Source organism: Phyllobates terribilis, unplaced genomic scaffold, assembly GCF_046119375.1.
Source record: "Phyllobates terribilis strain yellow unplaced genomic scaffold, ASM4611937v1 Scaffold_3__8_contigs__length_932513732, whole genome shotgun sequence".
Classification (NCBI taxonomy): Eukaryota; Metazoa; Chordata; class Amphibia; order Anura; family Dendrobatidae; genus Phyllobates; species Phyllobates terribilis.
Window position 1 is genome coordinate 419159517 of NW_027362763.1, and position 13497 is coordinate 419173013.

The window sequence follows — 13497 nt, forward strand, 5'->3', positions numbered from 1 at the left end:
TGCATCTGCAGGCCCTGTATCTTCTCACATAGTTGAGCTTTCCCGGGAGGAACAATCTGAGGGTGGCGAGGAGTCTCGTTGTGTCTCACTCTGAGTGGAAGTAGACTCTGCTGCTCCCCGTGTAAAAAATTCAGTCAGTTTAGTAGGTGACACTGTTTTACGAGATCTGCCTCTGGTCATTTTTGCTTTTATTAATGGAAACAAGATAGTTATAAAGCTTATTCTCTGTTTTGGAGTATTAGCCTAGCTTCACAGTACACTTTGAGTAGAAATGCGTCGTTTCGCTTTTATAGAGGTCTGTGTAGTAGGAGTCACCTCATCTTGTGATCAGCATAATGAGGTTAGGTACCGGACAAAGCTATATCTATATATAATCGTCTTATCCCGTCTGTCTGTCCAGGAAATCCCGCGTTGCTCATTGGTCCGGCAGCGGCCAATCAGCGCCGCGGGATTTCTGAATAAAGATGGCGGCCTTTAGCGGCTCATCTGCGGGACGGAGCTGAGCAGCGATGCAGCCGGGAGATGAGCGCCGCGAGGCGCTCATCTCCCCGTCGGCAACAGCAGAAGGAACCCGACCGCCGGACCCATCTGCGGGACGGAGATGCAGCCGGGAGATGAGCGGCGCGAGGCGCTCATCTCCCGGCCGGTATCAGCGGAAGGACCGCCGGCGCCGCTGACCTCCATGCGGAAGGGAGGACCGGGGAGCGGCGCTGCGGGTCAGGATACTTCTGCTGCGAGCTCCCGCTATGTCCCGGGTTCTCGCAGCGTAAGTACCCGCACAGGCAGCGCCACTCCCCAGTCCTTACCAAGACGATTCGATGATTGGTCGCGGTCTTCGGACCTGACCAATCACTGATCTTAGCGCAAAACTTAAACACCGCTGTGCTGATTGGTCGCCGACGCTGCCCGCGACCAATCACGGATTTGGGCGCCACATTTAAATATCGGCCGCGACCAATCAGCACAGCGGTGTTTAAATGTGAAGCCAAGATCGGTGATTGGTCGCGGCCGATATTTAAATTTGGCGCCCAAATCGGTGATTGGTCACGGACGCTGCCCGCGACCAATCAGCACAGTAGTGTTTTAACTTTGGCCGCAAGATCAGTGATTGGTCGCGGGCCAAGTCCGCGACCAATCAACGATTTGTGCGGCACATTTAAATAGCGGCCGCGACCAATTGGACCCTCAGCGCCGCTCCCCGGTCCTCCCTTCACGCCCTAGCCGCATGGATGTCAGCGGCGCTGCCTGTGCGGGTACTTCCGCTCCGAGAACCCGGGACATGAGCGGGCTCTCGGCGCAGAAGTATCCCCGGTCCTCCCTTCACACCCTAGCCACTGATGTCCCCACAGTATCTGCATGGTGTTACAAAGGTCCGGACATTTGTGTTAAAAAACACCGATTTGGCGCCAAATTTAAATATCGGCCGCGACCAATCGGTGATTGGTCGCGGGCAGCGCCAGCAACCAATCAGCGATTTTTAACACAAATGTCCGGACCTTTGTAACACCATGCGGATACTGAGGGGACATCAGCGGCTAGGGTGTGAAGGGAGGACCGGGGAGCGGCGCTGCGGGTCGGGATACTTCTGCTGCGAGCAGTCGCTCATCTCCCGGCTTCTCGGAGTGGAAGTATCCGCACAGGCAGCGGCGCTTCCCGGTCTTCACCAATACGATTCCGCTCCCCGCTCCTCACCAATACGATTCGCTGATTGGTCGCGCTCTCCGCACGAGACCAATCGGTGATCTTGGCGCTAAAGTTAAACACCGCTCTGCTGATTGGTCGCGGCCGCTGCCCGCCACCAATCACCGATTTGGGCGCCACATTTAAATAGTGGCCGCGACCAATCACCGATCTTACCGCGACACTTAAACACTGCTGTGCTAATTGGTCGCGGACGCCAGCCGCGACCAATCAGCGAGCTTGGCGCCAAATGTAATCAACGCTCTGCTCATTGGTCGCGGTCGCTGGCCGAGATCAATCAGCAGTATTGGCGCCAAATTTAAACCTCACTCTGCTGATTGGTCGCGGCTGGCGGGCACGACCAATCAGCGATTTTGGCGCCAAATTTAAACACCGCTCTGCTGATTGATCGAGGCCGGCTCCCGATCAGCAGTATTGGCGCCAAATTTAAACACCGCTCTGCTGATTGGTCGTGACTAATCAGCGATTTTGGTGCCAAATTTAAACACCGCTCTGCTAATTGCGCCCGGTCGGCCGCATACCTATTCTAGAATCGGGCCACAATCTAGTCTAATATATATAATTGTCTTATCCCGTCTGTCTGTCTGTCCTTCTGTCCAGGAAATCCTGCGTCGCTGATTGGTCCGGCCGCGGCCAATCAGCGACGCGGCAGTTCAGAAAAAGATGGCCGTTAGCGGCTCATCTGCCGCACGGAGGTCAGCGGCGATGCAGCCGGCTGCTCGCAGCCTAAGTCCCCCGACTGGAGGCGCCGCTTACCTCGATGCGGCTACCGTCGGGAGATCAGCGGCTATGGCCTCTTATCTCCCGACGGCAAGTGTGACGCTCTCCCCTCCTCTCTCTCCCCTCCTCTCTCCCCTCCTCTCTCTCCCTCCTCTCTCTCCCCTCTCTCTCTCCCCTCCTCTCTCTCCCTCCCCTCCCCTCTCTCCCTCCCCTCTCTCCCCTCCCCTCTCTCCCCTCCCCTCTCTCCCCTCCCCTCTCTCCCCTCCCCTCTCTCCCCTCCCCTCTCTCCCCTCCCCTCTCTCCCCTCCCCTCTCTCCCCTCCCCTCTCTCCCTCCCCTCTCTCCCCTCCCCTCTCTCCCCTCCCCTCTCTCCCCTCCCCTCTCTCCCCTCCCCCGCAGCAGGTCTTGTGTCTTACGATGCAGCTCTGTGACGTCTTTACACCACGCTCTCTCCTGACCGGTCACAGCCCACAGCGGGAAGATGCCGGCTATGCTGGAGTCCCGAGCAGCAGCTGAGAAGAGAGGTGAGTATTGGATTTTTTTTTTTTATTGTATGGGGGCATAGGGCATTAAATGGTGGGGTGTGTGACATCGTGGAGGGGGCACTATGGGGGGATGTGACTTCCTGCATGGTGCATTATAAGGGAGGGGGGGATGTGACTTCCTGCATGGTGCATTATAAGGGAGGGGGGGATGTGACTTCCTGCATGGTGCATTATAAGGGAGGGGGGGATGTGACTTCCTGCATGGTGCATTATTAGGGACGGGGGATGTGTCATCCTGCATGGGCCATTATGGGGGGGATGTGACTTCCTGCATGGGGTATTATAAGGGACGGGGGGGGGGGGGGGGGGATGTGTCATCCTGCATGGGCCACTATGGGGGGATGTGACTTCCTGCATGGGGTATTGTATAGGGGGGGATGTGACTTCCTGCATGGGCCATTATAGGGGGGAGGGGGATGTGTGACATCCTGCATGGGCCACTATGGGGGGGTTGTGACTATTGGCGGCAGATTTTAAATAAGTACACCACCGTCGGGAGACATATTCTAGAATACCTGATGCGTTAGAATTGGGCCACCATCTAGTCACTATATATTAGGCAATAGCTTAGTTTTCTATTTTACCCAAAAGTTCCAGCAGGTGGCAGTCTTGCACTAGACAACACTGGTGAAGATTCACATAGCAGTAGATTGGGAATTTACACCTGGGAGATATGTTTAGGCAGCTTGTTAACTCCCTGTGGTATGGCAAAATGGTTGCCATCTCTCTCACAGAGAAATGGCAGCAACTTTTGGCGCCAAAAGATGAAAAGGCCTGCAGTACCGTTCCCGGTCAATGTCCCGCTCTGCAAGAAAGGAGCAACAAGGGAGAGGAGGTTCAGGGCACCAGAGTCGTCTCTTCCAAGAGCGGCGGTCCTGCTTTTTCACTCCGGGCGCGGTGTACCTCCTCCTCCGGCACCACACTGCAAAGCGCGGCCTCGGGCACCCACACCCCCACCTCCCCCAAACGAAGACACCGCTCTCAATCACCCCGGAGATCAGCAGATCGGGTAAGGGGGGCCGCAGCCGCAGGGTAGAAGGAGGGGGGAGGAGGGGTAGACTCACAGCGTCTCTTCCGTGATCCGACGGTCCCGCCCCTTGCCACCTTCGGCGGAGCGCTCCGACACCAACAGTTCGGCTGCCGCGGCCCACCAACAGGGAGACACGTTCCTCTTTCACCTCACGCAGGTCTCCGGGTTCGGGCTCTTGAGCAGGACACGATCCTCCACAGCTCCCAGACAGCGGGATGGGTAAGCAGAGTTGCTGAAGTACAGCCTTTTCTGTGACCGCACACCGCTTGAATCCACTGCGCTCCAGCTTAGATAGGGCCTAGGTTTCTTACGTCCGAACTACTAGAGTCTCTACGCTTTTCTTTCTCTCCTTGTCCCGAAGTCTTTTGGCTCTGTAGGCTAGGATCCCCTAAGGAACTTCTCAGGACCCAGAAAAAGAAATTTCCAGCTTGGAAATGCATATATATAAAGCACAGGGGCAGGAGCTCAGTGTCTGCACGTCCTCTCCTGCTCGAGCCCAGGTCACGCCCCATGCCACACCATTACTGACCCACTGCCAAACCGGTCATGCTGAAAGATGTTGCAGGCAGCAGATCGCTCTCCGCGGCATCTCCAGACTGTCACGTCTGTCACATGTGCTCAGTGTGAACCTGCTTTCATCTGTGAAGAGCACAGGGCACCAGTGGCGACTTTGCCAATCCTGGTGTTCTGTGGCAAATGCCAAGCATCCTTCACAGTGTTGTGTTGGGCTGTGAGCACAACCCCCATCTGTGGACGTCGGGCCCTCATACCACCCTCATGGAGTCGGTTTCTAACCGTTTGTGCAGACACCTGCACATTTGTGGCCTGCTGGAGGTCATTTTGCAGGGCTCTGGCAGTGCTCCTCCTGTTACTCCTTGCACATAGGCGGAGGTAGCGGTCCTGCTGCTGGGTTGTTGCCCTCCTACGGCCCCCTCCATCTGGGACATCATGTATCACTCCATCCACCAACGTCACGTTGCACCACAGACTGTCCAGGAGTTGGCGGATGCTTTAGTCAAGGTCTGGGAGGAGATCCCACAGGAGACCATCTGCAACCTCATCAGGAGCATGCCCAAGGCGTTGTAGGGAGGTCATACAGGCACATGGAGGCCACACACAATACAGAGTCTCATTTTGACTTGTTTTAAGGACATTACATCAAAGTTGGATCAGCCTGTAGTGTGTCTTTCCACTTTAATTTTGGGGGTGACTCCAAATCCAGGCCTCCATTGGCTAATAAATTTGATTTCCATTGATGATTTTTGTGTGATTTTGTTGCCAGCACATTAAACTTTGTACAGAACAAAGTATTCAATGATATATATATATATATACGCGCACACAGTACAGACCAAAAGTTTTGACACACCTTCTCATTTAAAGATTTTTCTGTATTTTCATGATTATGAAAATTGTACATTCACACTGAAGGCATCAAAACTATGAATTAACACATGTGGAATTATATACTTAACAAAAAAGTGTGAAACAACTGAAAATAGGTCTTATATTCTAGATTCTTCAAAGTAGCCACCTTTTGCTTTGATTACTGCTTTGCACACTCTTGGCATTCTCTTGATGAGCTTCAAGAGGTAGTCACCGGAAATGGTTTTCACTTCACAGGTGTGCCCTGTCAGGTTTAATAAGTGGGATTTCTTGCCTTATAAATGGGGTTGGGACCATCAGTTGTGTTGTGCAGAAGTCTGGTGGATACACAGCTGATAGTCCTACTGAATAGACTGTTAGAATTTGTATTATAGCAAGAAAAAAAGCAGCTAAATAAAGAAAAACTAGTGGCCATCATTACTTTAAGAAATGAAGGTCAGTCAGTCCAAAAAATTGGGCAAACTTTGAATGTGTCCCCAAGTGCAGTTGCAAAAACCATTAAGCGCTACAAACAAACTGGCTCACATGAGGACCGCCCCAGGAAAGGAAGACCAAGAGTCACCTCTGATTCTGAGGATGTTTATCCGAGTCACCAGCCTCAGAAATCGCAGGTTAACAGCAGCTCAGATTAGAGACCAGGTCAATGCCACACAGAGTTCTAGCAGCAGACACATCTCTTCAACAACTGTTAAGAGGAGACTTTGCAGCAGGCCTTCATGGTAAAATAGCTGATAGGAAACCACTGCTAAGGACAGGCTACAAGCAGAAGAGACTTGTTTGGGCTAAAGAACACAAGGAATGGGGACATTAGACCAGTTGAAATCTGTGCTTTGGTCTGATGAGTCCAAATTTGAGATCTTTGGTTCCAACCACCGTGTCTTTGTGCGACGCAGAAAAGGTGAACGGATGGACTCTACATGCCTGGTTCCCACCGTGAAGCATGGAGGAGGAGGTGTGATGGTGTGGGGGTGCTTTGCTGGTGACACTGTTGGGGATTTATTCAAAATTGAAGGCATACTGAACCAGCATGGCTACCACAGCATCTTGCAGCGGCATGCTATTCCATCCGGTTTGCCTTTAGTTGGACCATCATTTATTTTTCAACAGGACAATGACCCCAAACACACCTCCAGGCTGTGTAAAGGCTATTTGACCAAACAGGAGAGTGATGGGGTGCTACGCCAGATGACCTGGCCTCCAGTCACCAGACCTGAACCCAATCGAGATGGTTTGGGGTGAGCTGGACCGCAGAGTGAAGGCAAAAGGGCCTACAAGTGCTAAGCATCTCTGGAAACTCCTTCAAGATTGTTGGAAGACCATTTCCGGTGACTACCTCTTGAAGCTCATCAAGAGAATGCCAAGAGTGTGCAAGGCAGTCATCAAAGCAAAAGCTGGGTACTTTAAAGAACCTAGCATATAAGACATATTTTCAGTTGTTTCACACTTTTTTGTTAAGTATATAATTCCACATGTGTTAATTCATAGTTTTGATACCTTCAGTGTGAATGTACAATTTTCGTAGTCATGAAAATGAGAATGTGTGTACAAACTTTTGGTCTGTAGTGTAGGTGTATATATATATATTTAAACTCTACAAAAATGTAAAGAACAATAGACAAAAAAATACAATAAAAGTGATCAAAATATAATATATATCCCAATATGATACAAATTAAATCTACCACTCGTGTCACAAAAAGAAGCCCTCATATATAGTGATGCGCAGACCCGTGGTGTTCGGGTCCAGTGGATTCGGCCGAAATTTATTAAAAGTTCGGTTCGGGTACCAGAACAGTACCCGAACCCAGACCCCATTCAAATGATTGGGGGGCCTGAACATCCGTGGTTTCCAACGCTGTCATCTGGGTGACAGCATGGGAAACAGGCTCTGATCGACGTTAAGATCGTTGCTGCTGGTCAGAGCGCTGCGGGATCACGCTGTCAGATGTCAGCGTGAAACCGCAGCTGTGACTATGACCCACAGTAAAAAAGCTTACCGCTTGTCACAGGCGTCGACTGATGAGAGTACTACTCCCATGACCCTGATAACAGCAAAAGAAGGCGCTGCTCATGGGGGTAGTAATCAGCAGGTGCCTGTTCTCAAAGTAAAAAAATTAAAGTTAATAAACGAAAAACACAGTTGTACTCACCATACCGCCTAATCCCTGAAGCCCATGTCACCTGTAAAAGAAAAAAGAAAAATAAACTACCATCAGCAACACTGCTGATGTGACTGCTCTACAAGTGATACAGACTGTCATCTGGCACTATGGATTATTTAATCACTTTGGACAGGTGAGAAATATGGTTGTTTTTTTATTTTATTTTTTTTTTTTACATGTGACAGTGGCTTCTGGGACAAGGTGAGTATATAAATTTGCTTTTTTATTTTCTGTTTTTTTTTTACAGGGGACAATGGCTTCAGGGATTAGGTGTTAGGTGAGTATAACTGTTTTTTAATTTTATTTAAAATTAATAAAACCATGTGGACTTTTATTTCAAATAAACTATTCTTTACATGCTCTGTCTTTCTTTACAAACAGCTGTGAGCTGTTATTAATAGCCAGGGAACATTTTGGGCTAATGGACCCTTTCACTTGCTAGTAATATCAGCCCCCAGAAGGCGACTTTTCCTCTGCTGGTTATGATTAATTGGCAGGAGCCCACGTTGTTTTTTTTTTAATTAAATTCTTTATTTTACACATAATGTACACTGCGGTGCTGACTACAACTCTCATCATTGACGCCTGGTTGTGCTGATCTGAGGGAGACCAGGCGACAATGATATGAGCTGCACCCAGCGCCTGCCCAGCATTGGTACTCTGGCATTCAACAGTCCGGCACTAGAGCTACTGTGAAGCTGTGTGCCCACGATGCGTTTTTTAAGCGTTTCCGCAGCAGCAAAAATGCTGCAGAAACTCTTAAGACGCATGGTAGAAGGCCTGCCATGTTCCCCAATGATAATCCGCATGTGCTGTGCACATGCTGCGGAAATTTCCGCTGCGGATTATCATTGCGGAAAAAAACGCAGCACTACCAATTATTTTGCGGAAGTGCTGCGTTTTCGTCGCCATTGACTTGCATTGAAACGCATGGATTCCGCTTCACTGCATATGCAGATGCGGAATCCATGCGTTCCAATGTGCGGATGGTACCCGGGTGTGGAGGACAGGAGACTCTCCTCCGGACCCGGGTACTGTAGAACCTGTAAAAAAAAGAATAAACTAAAAAATAAATGTTATATTTACCTTCTGATGGCCCCCGCTGCGCTCTTCCTCCCTTGCTGGGAGATCGTGGTGGACTGTAGGACCTGCGCTGACGTCATAGTCATGTGACGGCAGGTCCTTCAGTGCAGTGTACCGCGATCTGCTGGTAGCCAGGACTTAGCGAAGCAAGACTGCGGGGGCCATCGGAAGGCAAGTATAGATTTATTTTTTTATTTTTAAACATTCTTTAAGGTCACAGTATATAAATCCATGCCGTTTGCATAGATTTATATAGTGTGACCAAGTTGACAAGCACTTTCCAAGTGATGCTAAAATCGCTTGGAAAGCGCTTGTCAACCCGCATGCGGAAATGCATGTGAAGAACGCTTCACTTCCGCATGTCCCTGGCAGGAAAAACGCATTTACAATCCGCATGTACAATCCGCATGCGTTTTTTTTCTTCCAGGGAGATGCAGAAACGCTCAGGAAAAATCCGGAGCATTTCTGCATTGTGTGCACATAGCCTTAGACCCAGTGGCCTGAACTCAGGTAGCCTTTCACCAGAGTTCAAAGCCAACGGGTCTCCTGGCAGCTGGAATTTCTTTAATTCTATTCACCGTGTGGTTGAAGTAATGAGACAACTTTATTCTTCTGGTCAGTACGATTACAGCGATACCACATTTATATAATTTTTTTTATGTTTTGTCGCTTCTACACAACAAAAACAATTTTATAGAAAAAACATTGTTTTGCATCGCTATATTCTGAGAGCGATAGCTTTTTTATTTTTCCACTGATGGAGCCGTATGGCGACTTGACATTTTCAGCGGTACCATTTTTTTTTTTTTTCCTTTTTCATCGCTTTTTATTCCACTGTTTTTTCCATCGGGTCATTCTGGATGTGGCGATAACAAATGTGTACTTTTTTTTGTTTATTTTTGTTTTAGCGTAAATGTGTATTTATTGGTGTAATATTTTTTATTCTTTATTCTGTGTTTGTTGGTTTTGTTTTTTTAGAATTTTTTTCAATCTTAACTTTTTAAAATCTTTTTACTTAGTCCCTCTATGGGACTTTAATTTTTATTATTATTATTATCACTGGTCTTATTCATTGCATTGCATCAGCACTGCAATGCATGAGACCTGTGATATTACACAGGCAGATTGCCTATTACATCTGACCTCTGGTTGCCATGACAACCATCGTCTCCCCGTGATTTCGGCATGGGGATGCCAATGGAGGTGAGAGAGGGAGCCCACTCCCTCTCACAACCTTCCAAATGTCATAATCGCTCTCGATCATGGCATCTGGAGGGTTAATCAGCCAGGGGCGGAGAGGTGCTGATATTTCTGCACCTCCTGCACGGTCATACTGTGATAGGTCAGTCAATCTGATTGACCAATCACAGAAATCTGAGTGCAGGGACTCCTGAAATGGGTCCCTGTATCTCTGCCTGTGCCGCTCAGATGTCAGTGTCCGCTGTCGGCACAGAACTGTCACTGTGTGTTTACACACAGTGACAGTTTTAGTCCATGACGGACATAGCACATCATGATGCGGGAACTGCCACCCGGTCATGATGTGCTATGTCTGTCATTTGTCGTGAAGGAGTTAAAAGTATTTATTGTTGTGTTATGCCACACAGATGAGACATGGGTTTCTTTTTTGCCTGGAGTGTTTCTTTACTTTACTTTAGGCTTTTTTTTGTCTTTACTTCATGGAGATCCCACAGGGTTGGGCATTTTCTTTGCCTGGGGATTCCATGGCGTTGTCCTCTATTGAGGCATTTTTCTTAGCTATTGTCCTCATTTATGACCACCCTGACGAAGTCGCTGTGGCTGAATCCAAGCTCCGTGTATTGGTTCAGGGAGGTCGTAGAACTGAGGACTACTGCTCTGAGTTTAGACGCTGGGCAGTAGAGAACTCCTGGAACGACCCCGCTCTTTGGAGTCAGTTCTGCCAGGGACTTTTGGAACAAATTAAAGACATGACGGCTTACAGTTTCTGTCCGCAGTCTCTGGGGAAGCTATGACACTCGCTGTTTGTTTAAACAGATGCCTAAGAGATAGACACATTTAAAGTTTTTGCAGTGGCATCTTCCCCGTTAGTTGAAACTGGTGAACCTATGTAAATTGGTCCTTGATGGGGTACAGAACGCAGCGTGTTTTGATTTATATTGTGGAGATTCATGGTTCAATGTTCAAAATTTCTAAAAAGAAACATCTAAAGTGTAAAGATGCAGATTACATAGGTTGAAAAAAAGACCTAGGTCCATCAAATTCAACCTTTCTACACCAATTATAAATGGTCACTAAATTAAGTATAACTCACAATGTTATGTGTACTGAGGAAATTTTCCAGCCCTTTTAAAAAGATGTTAGTGTCTGCCATTACTACCTCTTGCAGCAGGGCATTCCACAGCCTGACCTCTCTAACTGTAAAGAACCCTTTCCTATTTAGCTGCCGGAATCGCCTTTACTCCACCCGTAATGAGTGCCACCTGGTCCTTAGTATGGTCTTTGGAAGGAATAAGTCCTGTGCCAGTCCTTTGTATTGACCACACATATATTTATACATATACAGTGGTGTAAAAAAAGTGTTTGCTTCCCTTCCTCTTCTGATCGGTCTCCCTCTTACCAAACTTTCTCCTCTCCAATCCGTCCTGAATGCAGCAGACGGGGTCGTATTTCTGTCCAGCCCCTTTACCGATGCCTCCATCTTGTGCCAGTCATTGTACTGGTTACCCATTCGCTACAGGGTCCAATATAAACTCCTCGTTCTCACCCAAAAAGCTCTCCACAGTTCTGCTCCGCCTTTATATCTCCTCTCTCATCTCTGTCTATCGCCCTACACATGCCCTCCGTTCTAAAAATGACTTAAGACTAACATCCCCCATAATCCGAACTTCACACCCCCGTCTTCAAGACTTCTCTCATGCTGTGCCAGTTCTCTGGAATGCACTACCCAAGACGATCCGACTGATGCCTAGCCCCCACGTCTTCAAGCATGCTTTTAAAACCTATCACCTCTACTCGGTAAACTAACTTTACCCTGTTCCCGCCTTCTAGATATTATTCAGAATCTGTTCCCTACTATTCATCTGTCCCCACACCCTCCATGCACACGATAACTGCACTTGATACTTAATTATTGCACTTAAACATACGGGCTGATGACTGGATCATGCAGCCTTATATGAAAATCCCTATTTATTATAATTGCTAGACCTGAAATAACCAGCACTTTTCACCAATTGTGTCCCCCCATTTCCTTTTACATTGTAAGCTTGCGAGCAGGGACCTCACTCCTAATGTAACTGTTTAAACTGTCTTACATTGTATTGAATTTATTGTCTGTACATGTCCCCGCTTAATTGTAAAGTGCTGCGGAATATGTTGGCTCTATATAAATTTATTATTATTCCTGATTTTTTTATTCTTTTGCGTGTTTATCACACTTAAATGTTTCAGATCACAAAACAAATGTAAATTTTAGACAAAGATAACATAAGTAAACACAAAATACAGTTTTTAAATGAAGGTCTTTTATTATTCAGGGAAAAAGAAATCCAAACCTACAGGTCCCTGCGTGAAAAAGTGATTGCATCCTAAACCTAATAACTGGTTGGGCCACTCTTAACAGCAACAACTGCAATCAAGCGTTTGCGATAACTGGCAATGAATCTTTTACAATGCTCTGGAGGAATTTTGGCCCACTAATCTTAGCAAAATTGTTGTAATTCAGCCACATTGGAGGGTTTCTGAGAATGAACCGCTTTTTTTCTCCTCCCCCCCCCCCCCCCCCATGACGGCACCATGGAGAGAGGGGATCCGCCCTTCAAGGACAGGAAACCTACAGATAAAAGGGCGGTACCTCTCTCCCGCATCAGTTGGTTTCCTGTCCTTGACGGGATCCTACAGTTCCGGAGGAGGCATACCTGCGGGGTGCCAGAAGATGGACGTTGTGGGATGCCAGGCCTGGCCAGTCCGATCCAGGCAGCAGGGGTTCCCTGATGCGCCACCGCTGGGGTCAGTGGGCCTTTAGGGTGTGCGGGGGAAGGTCCAGACGAAGAGGACAGGGCCTGTCTGGGCCCACCGAGGTGCTGTGCTGGACCCCCCCCTGGTTGCGGCAGGTGGGAGCATGGCGCGGCCGGCGGCGTGGTTTTGAACTTCCGGGTCTGCGCATGCACGAGCGTGCCGGGCGCCTCCGGATAACGCAGCGCCGCAATGCATGACTGGGTAGCCAATCTGCGCAGGCACGGGCGTCCTCCCGCAGGTGCAGGGGACGAGGGGGCGCCAGGTCACCATAGGCACTATGGGAGGGACTCCCTGTGCATTAAAAGACAGCGGAGGATGCCAGAAGCTGCTTCTTAGAGCTCTGACACGCTGTCAGTAGAAAAAAAAAAGTGATAGAGATAGAATCGGGCCACCATTTAGTCTAACGCATCGGGTATTCTAGAATATGTATGCGGCCGACCGGGCGCGACTAATCAGCGAAGCAGTGTTTAAATGGGTTGTGCACTACTTTAAATTATCCCCCCGGGGCCCCTAATGAATTTTGTAATTACATCATGTTGTCAATACTGCTTGTGACAACATCGCTGACCACACACAGCCAGCACGTAATTCCCCCGGCTGCAGCCGGCTCTTGCTTCCTCTTACATCACGATTATTTGCGGCTGCAGCCAGGGGTCTCCTGTTCCGCGTACCACAGTGAATGATGGGCTGTGGGCGGGGTTATCCCCCATGGTGTCACACCCAGCATCCACCGCCGCTGACCTCCATGCGGCTACCGTTGGGAGATCAGCGGCTAGGGCCGCTGATCTCCCGACAGCAAGTGTGAAGGGAGGACCGGGGAGCGGCGCCGCCTGTCGGGGTACTTCTGCTGCGATGCAGCCTGGGAGCATGAC

At 48.9% G+C, this 13497-nt stretch overlaps 1 long non-coding RNA gene across 1 annotated transcript in view; it reads left to right on the forward strand.

Annotated features, from left to right (window-relative positions):
* The first annotated feature begins 2815 nt into the window (after nucleotides 1-2815).
* LOC141258144 (uncharacterized) overlaps nucleotides 2816-13497 on the forward strand; it is a 41824-nt gene continuing 31142 nt past the window's right edge. Inside the window, exon 1 of the long non-coding RNA XR_012318209.1 lies at nucleotides 2816-2944. This is a non-coding gene — a long non-coding RNA (uncharacterized lncRNA). The remainder of the gene's footprint in view (nucleotides 2945-13497) is intronic.